General features: G+C 41.5%; 1 protein-coding gene across 1 annotated transcript in view; it reads right to left on the bottom strand.

Moving 5' to 3' along the window:
- Positions 1 to 13,811, bottom strand: part of LOC129819969 (thrombospondin-3b-like) — a 32,300-nt gene that overhangs the window by 17,932 nt on the left and 557 nt on the right. The gene's annotated exons all lie outside the window — the stretch shown is intronic.

Raw genomic sequence — 13,811 nt, 5'->3', positions numbered from 1 at the left:
TAATATCGGGATGCAAACTCAAAATTGAATACTCAACTCTATATCTGACATGGAACGGGTGTCTTCTTTTTTTTAAGCCTGTAACCATGTTTGTGAGGTGTATACTTTTGTTTCAAAGTAGATTTGTTTCAGACTACCAAGAAACACTGTGTGACCCTGATTTAGCCCACTGCAGTAAATTAAGTGTGCACATGTGTAGGGTGTGAAAAAAAGGAGGGATGGACAGTGATGCAAAGGGTAGAACAAGAGGGATAATGCGATAGAGAGATAATAGGCATACACAAAAGAAAGAAGGCGAAACAGGCGACACAAAAAAATGTATATGGGAGAGAGTCAGAGAGATGCAGTGAGAGAAAAAGAGAAAGGATTAATTTATTGACAATGGGGGATTCATCCTTTTGAGTTTAATGCCACTGTGGAAGGTTTATTGAGAAAGTATAAGCCAGACACAAACTCAATGCCTCTTCGTTCTGGTCTGTTGCCCCTGCCGCAAAATTAACATATCTTACAGAAAATACCAGCCTTTGCTGTCACTGTTGGTGGCAAAATTTATGTCTGTCTGTGAACTGGGTGCTGCTGGAATCTTTTCTTTATGAGATGTCTCTCCATTTATGGTGAAATTTATTGGTCTTATAAACATAGGTTAATGGCCAGGGTTTAGCAATAGCGCCTGATGTAGGGCTGCAATATACAGTACGTTCCTTTGCTTTTTTCTAGGTGTCTGAACATATTGGAAACACTTTGAGAGGTTAGAAATACAGTAGGGAGAAACAAACTGTGCAGATGACAGAGAAAGTCTTAAAATGCTTGCAGCTTCATGAGTTGCAAATGTGTGCAGCAAACAAAATGTCACGTTCCTGACCTATTTCTGTTAGTTTGTTATGTGTGTTAGTTGGTCAGGACGTGAGGTTGGGTGGGCATTCTATGTTTTCTGTTTCTGTGTTGGTTTTGGGTTGCCTGGTATGGCTCTTAATTAGAGGCAGGTGTTTGGCGTTCCTCTAATTAAGAGTCATATTTAGGTAGGCGTTGTCACAGTGTTCGTTGTGGGTGATTGTCTCCTGTGTCATCGATGTCTGTACCATATGGGACTGTACGGTTTGTTCGGTTTGTGTAGTCTAATTGTCCTATTCGTGCGTTCTTCTTGTTTTATGTGAGTTCGTCAGGTCTGTCTACACCGTTTGTTATTTTTGTTAGTTTATTCAAGTTCGTGTTTTTCGTTAATAAAATGTCATTTCACTACGCTGCGCCTTGGTTCCCTCAATACTCCTCCTTTTCGGTCGAAGAGGAGGAGGACCGCCGTTACACAAAAACTGAAATGTAGAAGTTCTCACTTGTAAAGTAACAAGTGCTGTATGTACAAGGCCTAGATAAATGAGATAAACAAGGCCCCTACGAGTGTTTTGCCTGTTCTCTCGTCCAGGTGTGTGTGTGTGTGTGTGTGAGTGATTGAGAGAGAGAGAGGGAGATGAGAGAGATGGCAGAATAATCTCATAGACATACCAGCCTCTTTCTAATCGTTCTCTTGCCTCCCTAGTGGCTGCAAATTCAGCAGTCTGCATGACACTAAAGCCAAAGACATCAGGGGTGGCTCTAACCACCAATAGTCCCTTTGTGGGTGCCGTTCTCTGCATACCTTCCCCCCTTATAGTACAGGTCCACACTGTAAGACTTGTATGTAATTTCAACAGTAAAACACTGTAGAATGCACAGTAAAATAACTCAAATGTGTTTTACAGAATTAATGCTGTAGATTGCACTGCATTATGGGTAAAATGCTGAAAAATAGTGTTATTAACTGTAATTGTAAGCCTCCTGTAAAATTACTCTAACTTAATGTATTTATTTACAGTAGTACCCGAACACTACTGTAGTTGGCAGCGCCAAGCGGTCTGTGGTGTGTGTGTGTGTGAGAGCGAGAAAGAGAGCTGTATCTCGTACTTCTCAGGGCAGGTCTGCCAGTTTTGACTAGCAGAAGTTACTTTTCTTAGCAGGTTACGAGAAGTAACGCAGTGGGTTACGATAATTAGGTTAAAGTTATGGAAAGCTAAAATGCTAACAATGTCCCCGACATGACTCGAACCTATTTACAACCATGCCTGCCCTGAGAACAGAATTGATTTCCACTAATGCGATGCTCCGCGCCAAACGGTGCGCCAAGCGGTCTGTGAGGGAAGACTCATGAGAAAATTAGCTTTCTGTTCTACGTGAGCTATTTTGTATTTTCATTGAAAAGTCGCCTAAATATTTTTGAGCAGCTGCTAGGTACAGTTGAAGTCGGAAGTTTACATACACTTAAGTTGGAGTCATTAAAACTAGTTTTTCAACCACTCCACAAATTTCTTGCTAACAAACTATAGTTTTGGCAAGTTGGTTAGGACATCTACTTCCTGCATGACACTAGTAATTTTTTCCAACAATTGTTTACAGACAGATTATTTCACTTATAATTCACTGTATCACAATTCCAGTGGGTCAGAAGTTTACATACACTATGTTGACTGTGCCTTTAAACAGCTCGGAAAATTCCAGAAAATGATATCATGGCTTTAGAAGCTTCTGATGGGCTATTTGACATCTTTTGAGTCAATTGGAGGTGTACCTGTGGATGTATTTCAAGGCCTACCTTCAAACTCTGTGGCTCTTTGCTTGACATCATGGGAAAATCTAAAGAAATCAGCCAAGACCTCAGAAAAATAATTGTAGACCTCCACAAGTCTGGTTCATCCCTTCGAGCAATTTCCAAACGCCTGAAGGTACCACGTTCATCTGTACAAACAATAGTACGCAAGTATATACACCATGGGACCACTCAGCGGTCACACCGCTCAGGAAGGAGACGCGTTCTGTCTCCTAGAGATGAACGTACTTTGGTGCGAAAAGTGCAAATCAATCCCAGAACAACAGCAAAGGACCCTGTGAAGATGCTGGAGGAAACAGGTACAAAAGTATCTATATCCACAGTAAAATGAGTCCTATATCGACATAGCCTGAAAGCCTGCTCAGCAAGGAAGAAGCCACTGCTCCAAATCTGCCATAAAAAAGCCAGACTACGGTTTGCAACTGCACATGGGGACAAAGATCGTATTTTTTGGAGAAATGTCCTCTGGTCTGATGAAACAAAAATAGAACTGTTTGGCCATAATGATCATCGTTATGTTTGGAGGAAATAGGGGGAGGCTTGCAAGCCGAAGAACACCATCCCAACAGTGAAGCACAGGGGTGGAAGCATCATGTTGTGGGGGTGCTTTGCTGCAGGAGGGACTGGTGCACTTCACAAAATAGATGACATCATGAGGAAGGGAAATTATGTGGATATATTTAAGCAACATCTCAAGACATCAGTCAGGAAGTTAAAGCTTGGTCACAAATGGGTCTTCCAAATGGACAATGACCCCAAGCATACTTCCAAAGTTGTGGCAAAATGGCTTAAGGACAACAAAGTCAAGGTATTGGAGTGGCCATCACAAAGCCCTGACCTCAATCCTATAGAAAATGTGTGGTCAGAACTGAAAAAGCATGTGCAAGCAAGGAGGCCTACAAACCTGACTCAGTTACACCAGTTCTGTCAGGAGGAATGGGCCCAAATTCACCTAACTTATTGTGGGAATATTCTGGAAGGCTACCTGAAATGTTTCACCCAAGATAAACAATGTAAAGGCAATGCTACCAAATACTAACTGAGTGTATGTAAACTTCTGACCCACTGGGAATGTGATGAGATAAATCATTGTCTCTACTATTATTCTGACATTTCACGTTCTTAAAATAAAGTGGTGATCCTAACTGACCTAAAACAGGGAATTTTAGGATTCTAGGATTAAATGTCAGGAATTGTGAAAAACGGAGTTTAAATGTATTTGGCTAAGGTGTATGTAAACTTCCAACTTCAACTGTATGTACTAATTCCATATACTATATACTTCTATATACCTACTGCAGGTTTTCTTAACTAAGCTACTAACTAATTAGCTAACGTTAGCTTGTTTGTATTGTGTTCGCTAACAGTATAGCCAAGATGACATGTCGGTCTGTTGCGTTGATCTTTCTTGCTGGTACAATAATCAGTGATATTGTAGCTATAGAGCAAATCATTTTAGTATTAACAACGTGCAGAAATCCATATGTGTGTTTCTTTGGATAGGCTACTTAACCGGTGGGTGCATGACATGGGTGACATGGTGCTAACGCTATGGTATTAGTGGCAAAGTGGTCATAGGCTTCACCGGACAAAAATACAGTTTGTCTAGGGAGGGAGCAAGAGTTTAGCTATGTCGAATACACATCTAGTATTTAGGATGTATACTTTTTGGATGATTCTGTAGTTGGAATGAGAGGAACGGAACTCTCAGATGAAAGGGGAATGGTGCTTACTAACGTTAGCTATAGCTCAAAGATGGCAAACTCCATTGGACACCTTTCTCTAAATATCTCTGGTTAACGTTAGCTCTATTCAGTCTCGGGGTGCGTGTGATTTAGCAAAAGTGTAGTGGAATATTCCCCCTATGCCTTTGTTATCCTTATTAGTCCATTAAATTAATACATTCAGCAACAACAGGCACAGACTGATATTTTACCCTGAAGGATATTAAAGTTATCTTTTATTTTCTTCAGATTGTGTGGTTAGCTTGCTAGCATTATTCACGGCGATGGTCGTGACATTTTTCCCACGTGAGTTGAATTTTCCTTGTGCTTTTGCTAATCTTTCAGAAGTGATCCTTATCAACCATTAATTATGCAACGTTAAATTAATGATATCTGAAACATCAGGCACAGACTGATATTTTATTTAGCCTTGTAGTCTATAATTATTTTGTTTAGATTGTGTGGTTGGCATAAGTTGCATATTAATGTATAGCTTGATAGCTCTTTTGGTGTGTGCAGGCAATTTGGTGGCTGGGGGTAGTGTAATTTTCATATTGCAGGCTGGCTGGTAGCTGGTAGTAGCTTTATTGGGAATGTACAGGTGTAAATCCTGCGATTTCTGTTTCCTAAATATTAAAGCATTCATTACACATGCAAAAAACCATAGAAGCATGGCGAACTACAGTTCTTGTGGGGTAGAGGAGTGCCCTTGCACCAAAGCATCACTGCTTGTTACACTACCCCGACCTCATCCTGCAATTTGTCTCATTCGTTTGTGGACACTGAGGTTTGAGAGCAAGCACTCTTACTTCAAGGAGTGTGCCAGAAAACTTGTCCGAGAACCACCAATTACTCCAATCTTACTTATGCAGCGGCCAATTGTTTCCACATAGTATCAAAGTTGTTGGTGTCATGCATTAATTTGAGGAGCAATTCTATAACAATTCCATTCAGGGAGCTGGACAGTCAAAAGGGTTCACAAAGCAAAGCACTGCAGAGGTGTCTAAAATGGTATACAAATGAACAACATACACTAAAGGCCTTGTTGTAATGGAAGAAAAGGATGAGGGATACACATTTGGAAAGATCTCACTGATTCTAGTCACAGAATCACAGGTCCATTTCATTGTTGGGGTGTATCAGTCTGTGTCACTGGTCGATCTCGGGGTTCATTTTATACCAGATTCTCTGATTAATTATGTGTGTGTTAATAAAGATAGACTGAGTAATTATTACCCACTACCAGTTTATGAAGTGTCAGGTTTCTCTGTTGTTTCCCTGCATCACTCAGTGTGTTCTCCTTAAACCAGTGTAGGCATGGAGGGTCTTCAAGATGCAATTAAACACCAATTGCTTGAGTTGGAGACCAAGATGGTGAGATCTTTGTCGGAGCATCTGAGGGAAAATGTTGGAGTGGAGAATATTAACGACCTTGAATATGTTCAGCCGGAGGACATAAAATACCATTTGACGCCAATATAGTGCCGGGATTTGCTTCAGTCCTTCAACCAAAGAGGTGAGATCTTGATTGATAAATGTAAATGTAACATATTTATGTAATTGTTATGAAAAAAAGGTGCTATCTAGAACCTAAAATGGTTATTTGGCTGTCCCCATAGGAGAACCCTTTGAAGATCCCATTTTGATTCCAGATACATGTATAACCCTTTTGGTTCCAGGTAGAACTCTTCTGGGTTCCATGTAGAACCCTTCCACAGAGGGTTCTACATGGAACCCAAAAGGGTTCTACTTGGAACCAAAAAGGGTTCTCCTATGGGGACAGCCAAAGAACCCTTTCGGAACCGTTTTTCTAAGAGTGTAAACACACACACAAGGTTAAAAGGTTCTGTATATAATTTGTTTGTTTGCCATCAAAATAAATGGTTTATACTAGGATGGAGCGAGGCATATGCAATAAAAGGGACGGAAATTACAAAAATACATAAAAGTACACAAATATACAAATGTTTCTGTAAATTGTTTGTTTGTCCTTTTGTGCTGGTATGGAGTGTAGCGCACAGCCTAACATACTCTTTTTCTTTGTTTTTTTTTGGAAGATAATTAAGAATGTATAGGATCTGTAACAATGGATAGGACACTTGTCCTCCTCCAAGCATCAGTGACCTCCAGGAACAGTGGCCTTTCCTTTTCACCAAGTTATGTCTCTGCGACCACTTCACTACCCTCACTGGCATCGTGATTGACAGTCGCCTGACTCAAACTCTCCTGCACAAGGGTAAGAGAATTGTCAACTTTTTTAAAAGCCAAAAGACCAGGTTGAGGAGTGAGATCCAGTGCCTGCTGAATGAAATCGACGGTTACATCAAAGGCAATGACGATCTAACAGCCACTGCTCCCATTCTTTTGTTGATGACCCACTTCAAAGAGAAGGACAAATCTCTGCTCCTCCTGGCAGATGTAAGGAATAGTGTTTTTAGACTTAGAAAGTTTATATATGATTAATGGTGTTTATACTGTACTATTACACATGGTTTTAATATTTTGTATATGTATGTTTTGTGATTTTAGGTCACTGCAACTCGGGTTGATGTTGAGGCGCAAATTCCTTGACACACCAAGGATGATCATGCTTGGTAATACATTTATTTGATTTAAGGATGGTACAGAAATATATAGTATTGTGGTAGCTATCTAGAGATGTCTAGTAAGTACACACTAACACCCTTACTTTTGTGTATTTCAGGAAATACTCTATTAGGTTCCTCAAAATGGATGGTGTCTATCGAGGGGAGAGTGGTCTGTGTTATGGACAGTGAGTCCAACTTAGCTGCTTAGCAGCACTTTACCAGGAGTCGACCTCTGCAGCCTTGGAGCTGATACAGAGGTAAGCATTGAACATTCACTGATCCAACACTTACATTTAGCATTTGTTAGTTACATTTCAATAATATTTCTTAGTGTTATTTTTTCAGTGCCTCAACTGATTTAATATATTTTATGTTGGGTTGGGCAGGTTCCTGGTTTGAATAAACCCTGAAGGAAACAAATGCACAGCGAAAGCAGAAGTGAGCCGCAAGACCGGAAAGGTCGTTCAGAGGAAGCCATTGCCAATTGACCTACATGTTACACGCTTTCTCACAGACCTGAAGGAGTTTGAGTGGAAAAACTCCAACATGTAAGTACACAAACACACACACCTGATGAACACAAACTTTATTTGTCAGTTGTCATCTGCCTTTTTACCCAGCGAGTAGTAGTTGTAGTCATAGCATTAGTAATAGTAGTAGTAGTAGTCATAGTAATAGTAATGGTAGTAGTAGTAGGCATAGTAATAGTAATGGTAGTAGTAGTAGTCATAGTAATAGTAATAGTAGTAGTAGTAGTCATAGTAATAGCATTTTCTCTCTTTCTATCCTTTCTATTTCCATGTTTGTCCTAGTTGACGTATCAGAGCTAAGGAGGATCAGAGTTTCAAAGATTGGCGTGATAATCTGCATGCCACCGAGATTTATTTGAGACTTTATTCGAGCATCTCTCATTCTCTCAGAAATCTTGCCCAACGAAATCCTGCCATGAAGGTTGGGTCAACAAATGATCTGCTTGCCCCATCCCGGAGCCTGTTTTGACTTGCGGTAGCGTGCTTCTCTGGCTCCAGTCTAGCCCTGCTCGCTCCTCTCTATCATCCTTCTCTCTCAGCCCCTTTCTCTCTCCATCTCTCTCTCATTTCTCTCTCAAAGACAGCCAGGCAAGCAGTTGTTGTTATAGTTTTTTGTAAAAATGCCTCCCTGTTCAACTGTTGTTTTCCTATTTTTCATTGATCTGTTTAGAGCAGATTTTTTCTTACATAATCCTGTATTTTCAAGAATGACCTATTCTGATGTTTTGGTTTGTATGGTGAAGTACATTATTGGCCAGTATTTGTCAATGTTCTTATCACTGTATCTCTCTCTGTCTCTCTCTCTCTTTCTCTCCCCTTGTAACGATACTCTAGCTCTTCCTCCTCCTCGGACGAGGAGAGGCGAGACGGATCAGATGACCAATATGCAGCGTGGTAGTTAGACATATTGATTTATTGCAAGACGAAGACTGACGAAATACACTTGAATAATTAACAAAATAACAAAACATAGTAGACAGACCTGGACATGCAACTTACATAAAAACACGAAGAACTCACGAACAGGAACAGACTACATAAACCGAACGAACAAACAAACCGAAACAGTCCCGTGTGGTGCGCAGACACAGACACGGAAGACAACCACCCACAACAATCAATGTGAAAACACCTACCTTAATATGGCTCTCAATCAGAGGAAATGAAAACCACCTGCCTCTAATTGAGAGCCATATCAGGTCACCCTTAACAAACATAGAAACACATAACATAGACTACCCACCCAAACTCACGCCCTGACCGTCAAACACATACAAAATAACAGAAAACCGGTCAGGAACGTAACACCCCTACTATCTGGAGTTGTAATGTTGCTCTTTTCAAATGTTGTTCTTTATGGTTAAAGTGCAATTCATGTGAAATTCATGTTATGAATTTGAATAAATATTTTTGTACACATATTGTTTTTCTTACAATTTTACATTTCAGGGAGCTGTCTTCTAAAGACAAACTGCAATGCTTTTAGTATTGTAAAATAATTGTATATTACTGTAGGTATTTCCCTGTAAATTTACAGCATTATACTGACACCCCAGTTGCCAGTTTAATACTGTAATTTTGCTTTACAGCAGTGATGCTGTAATATAGTTTACAGTGTGAGTTTTACTTAAAGCAAAATTACAGTATTAAACTGGTAACTATGGTGCCAGTATATTGCTGTAAATTTACAGGGAAAAGTTTCACAGTGGAGGATTTGTTCAGTCTGAATTATGTCAAGTATAGTGACCAACTGCATTCAAACGCAGTTCTTCTGAACACCAGAAGAATAGCCAACTAAGCTAAAACGTTCAGGTGTCAGGCAGTTACAGTACTTATCTCTGCATGGTTTACCAAATCACCAGTTAGTAATGAACCTAATGCCTAGGCTTTAGTTCAGCGGGTTAACACAATATCGTGGTGTGTAGGAGACCCGGGTTCTAAAAAATGATGTATATAAACCCTGGATTACTGATACTATGTATTGGCCAATGAGAGGCTTTGAAGCCACCAGTCGGCCATATTGGCACTCCTCAGAAGTAGCAGTCCTCCATATGAATGAATGGAATTCGACAGTATTTCAATTAAACGTTACAAGGACAAAAATACATGTATTTCAGTATTTTTTTGTTGTAGTGGGGGCAGTAACATTAAAACATTCAATAAAAAATACTTTGATATATTTTTTATCTTTATGTTTAGCTCACATAATATACAGTGCATTCGGAAAGTATTCAAACCCCATCACTTTTTCACATTTTGTTGTTACGGCCTTATTCTAAAATGGATTAAATGTTTCTCATCAATCAATACCCCATAATGACAAAGCAAAAACAGTAAAAAAAAAAAAAAGTAACCCCCCTTTTCTCCCCAATTTCGTGATATCCAATTTGTTAGTAATTACTATCTTGTCTCATCGCTACAACTCCCGTACGTGCTCGGGAGAGACGAAGGTCGGAAGCCATGCGTCCTCCGAAACACATGCGTCCTCCAAGCCACACTGCTTCTTAACACAGCGGGCATCCAACCCGGAAGCCAGCCGCACCAATGTGTCGGAGGAAACACCGTGCACCTAGCGACCTGGTTAGCGTGCACTGCCCCCGGCCCACCACAGGAGTCGCTTGTGAGACAAGGATATCCCTACCGGCCAAACCCTCCCTAACCCGGACGACGCTAGGCCAATTGTGCGTCGTCCCATGGACCTCCTGGTCGCGGTCGGCTGCGACAGAGCCTGGGCTCGAACCCAGAGTCTTAGACCACTGCGCCACCCGGGAGGCCACATGTTTTTAGACATTTTTACAAATATATAAAATAAAAAACAGTAATACCTTATTAAGTATTCAGACCTTTTGCTATGAGATGTGAAATTGAACTCGGGCATCCTGTTTCCATTTATCATCTTTGAGATGTTTCTACAACTTGATTGGAGTCCACCTGTGTTATATTCAATTGATTGGACATGATTTGGAAAGGCACACACCTGTCTATATAAGGTCCCATAGTTGACAGTGCAAGTCAGAGCAAACACCAAGCCATGAGATCGAAGGAATTGTCCGTAGAGCTCCGAGACAGGATTGTGTCGAGGCACAGATCTGGGGAAGGGTACCCAAACATTTCTGCAAGAACACAGTGGCCTCCATCATTCTTAAATGGAAGAAGTTTGGGGCCACTAAGACTCTTCCTAGAGCTGGCCACCTGTCCAAACTGAGCAATCGGGAGAAGGGCCTTGGTCAGGGAGGTGACCAAGAATTCCATAGCAAAGCTGTCATCAAGGCAAAGGGTGGCTACTTTGAAGAATCTTTTTTAACACTTTTTTGGTTACTACATGATTCCTTATGTGTTATTTCATAGTTTTGATGTCTTCACTATTATTCTACAATGTAGACTTTTTTAAAAATATAATAAAAACCCTTGAATGAGTAGGTGTGTCCAGACTTTTGACTGGTAATGTATATACACTGCTCAAAATATAAAGGGAACACTAAAATAACACATCCTAGATCTGAATGAATTAAATATTCTTATTAAATACTTTTTTCTTTACATAGTTGAATGTGCTGACAACAAAATCACACAAACATTATCAATGGAAATCAAATGTATCAACCCATGGAGGTCTGGATTTGGAGTCACACTCAAAATGAAAGTGGAAAACCACATTACAGGCTGATCCAACTTTGATGTAATGTCCTTAAAACAAGTCAAAATGAGGCTCAGTAGTGTGTGTGGCCTCCACGTACCTGTATGACCTCCCTACAACGCCTGGGCATGCCCCTGATGAGGTGGCGGATGGTCTCCTGAGGGATCTCCTCCCAGACCTGGACTAAAGCATCCGCCAACTCCTGGACAGTCTGTGGTGCAACGTGGCTTTGGTGGATATAGCGAGACATGATGTCCCAGATGTGCTCAATTGGATTCAGGTCTGGGGAACGGGCGGCCAGTCCATAGCATCAATGCCTTCCTCTTGCAGGACCTGCTGACACACTCCAGCCACATGAGGTCTAGCATTGTCTTGCATTAGGAGGAACCCAGGGCCAACCGCACCAGCATATGGTCTCACAAGGGGTCTGAGGATCTCATCTCGGTACCTAACGGCAGTCAGGCTACCTCTGGCGAGCACATGGAGGGCTGTGCGGCCCCGCAAAGAAATGCCACCCCACACCAAGACTGACCCACCGCCAAACCGGTCATGCTGGAGGATGTTGCAGGCAGCAGAACGTTCTCCACGGCGTCTCCAGACTCTGTCACGTCTGTCACATGTGCGTGTGAACCTGTTTTCATCTGTGAAGAGCACAGGGCGCCAGTGGCGAATTTGCCAATATTGGTGTTCTCTGGCAAATGCCAAACGTTCTGCACGGTGTTGGGCTGTAAGCACAACCCCCACCTGTGGACGTCTTGCCCTCATACCACCCTCATGGAGTCTGTTTCTGACCGTTTGAGCAGACACATGCACATTTGTGGCCTGCTGGAGGTCATTTTGCAGGGCTCTGGCAGTGCTCCACCTGCTCCTCCTTGCAACAAAGGTGGAGGTAGCGGTCCTGCTGCTGGGTTGTTGCCCTCCTACGGCCTCCTCCACGTCTCCCGATGTACTGGCCTGACTCCTGGTAGCGCCTCCATGCTCTGGACACTACGCTGACAGACACAGCAAACCTTCTTGCCACAGCTCGCATTGATGTGCCATCCTGGATGAGCTGCACTACCTGAGCCACTTGTGTGGGTTGTAGACTCCGTCTCATGCTACCACTAGAGTGAAACCACCGCCAGCATTCAAAAGTGACCAAAACATCATCCAGGAAGCATAGGAACTGAGAAGTGGTCTGTGGTCACCACCTGCAGAACCACTCCTTTATTGGGGGTGTCTTGCTAATTGCCTATAATTTCCACCTTTTGTCTATTCCATTTGCACAACAGCATGTGACATTTATTGTCAGTCAGTGTTGCTTCCTAAGTGGACAGTTTGATTTCACAGAAGTGTGATTGACTTGGAGTTACATTGTGTTGTTTAAGTGTTCCCTTCATTTTTTGAGCAGTGTATATATAAATGTTATCACCCTCTACCTTGTGATCCATACCGAAAGGTCTCCTTCTGGACACCCTCTTCATTCCCCTATCCCCAACTTTAAGAACACTGTTAAATCAATGCTACTGAGTGGGGTGGGCTTGATTAGTAGAGCAGAATGCTGAGCACTGCAGATAGAAATGCACCGTATAGTACAGATTCTCAATTGTATAGGTGAAGAGTGAGTCTAGTCTATATAGAGTGAGTAGTCTATACCTACCATTTCTAGCTACATCATTCTGAATGTTCAGTCCCACTGAAAGCAGCCCTTGTGAATGGAAAGGCAGAGCAGCAATGACCCCAGGGGTTAAGAATTTGTGAGGTGGTCCTTCTCTTTAAAAGGACTGTTGTATGGGCCAGTAACCATTAGAAATCAGTATGATGGACAGGTATAATTAGAATATCTCAACTATCTCCTCACTCTCAGTGGGTCATAGTTGACGTTTACACAGACACACACACACACACCTTGAGGTGACATCCATTCGATCGCTGCATCATCATTGTGGACAGGACCTTGTGAAAAACTCTGCCCATCGTCTATTGTCTGGCTCAATTGCACCATATGGTTCAGCAACCACCTACTAGTGGCAGGTGGATCCATGAGTGTTTACTGTTTCACTGGTGGAATGCTTTCTTAACAGCAAATAGCGGACATCTGGTCATCTATTTTGTCTTGTATAGAGACAGCAGCCTTTGTATCCAAAATTAAGTTAAAAAAATAGTAGGCTATAGACGTTTACCATTTCAAGTTTAAGAGCTCTTTATAAAGCAAATGTATGCTTAATATGTGTCATTTACAGTGCAATCATAAAGTATTCAGACCCCTTGACTTTTACCACATTTTATTGCGTTACAGCATTATTCTAAAATTAATTAAATTGTTAGATTTAACGGTGTGTAGATTGATGAGGGGAAAAAATAAATGTTATCAATTTTAGAATAAGGCTGTGAGGTAACCAAATGTGGAATAGTCAAGAGGTCTGAATACTTTCCCGAATGCATTGTATTATTCACATGACATTGCAATGTAAAATGATAGAGATTATGTAGTACGCAAAAAGCAACTGGGGCGTTTTTGTGGTGTGGTCCTTCAATTTGCATGACCCCAAATATTGAACGAGGTGATGAGCGATTGCAAGCAGTTCAGAAAAGCGCTCATTTCGTGTCCGGCACAGCAGTGTCCATTTGTTTTTTTTTTAGACACTCGGGTCTATAATTGGGCAAATTGAACGTAGCCTAATTAGAATGCCTCAAAACCGCTTTCCTTCAAAA

This window comes from Salvelinus fontinalis, chromosome 22 (genome assembly GCF_029448725.1).
Source record: "Salvelinus fontinalis isolate EN_2023a chromosome 22, ASM2944872v1, whole genome shotgun sequence".
NCBI classification, from domain to species: Eukaryota; Metazoa; Chordata; class Actinopteri; order Salmoniformes; family Salmonidae; genus Salvelinus; species Salvelinus fontinalis.
This window is presented reverse-complemented; position numbering and strand designations above follow the sequence as displayed.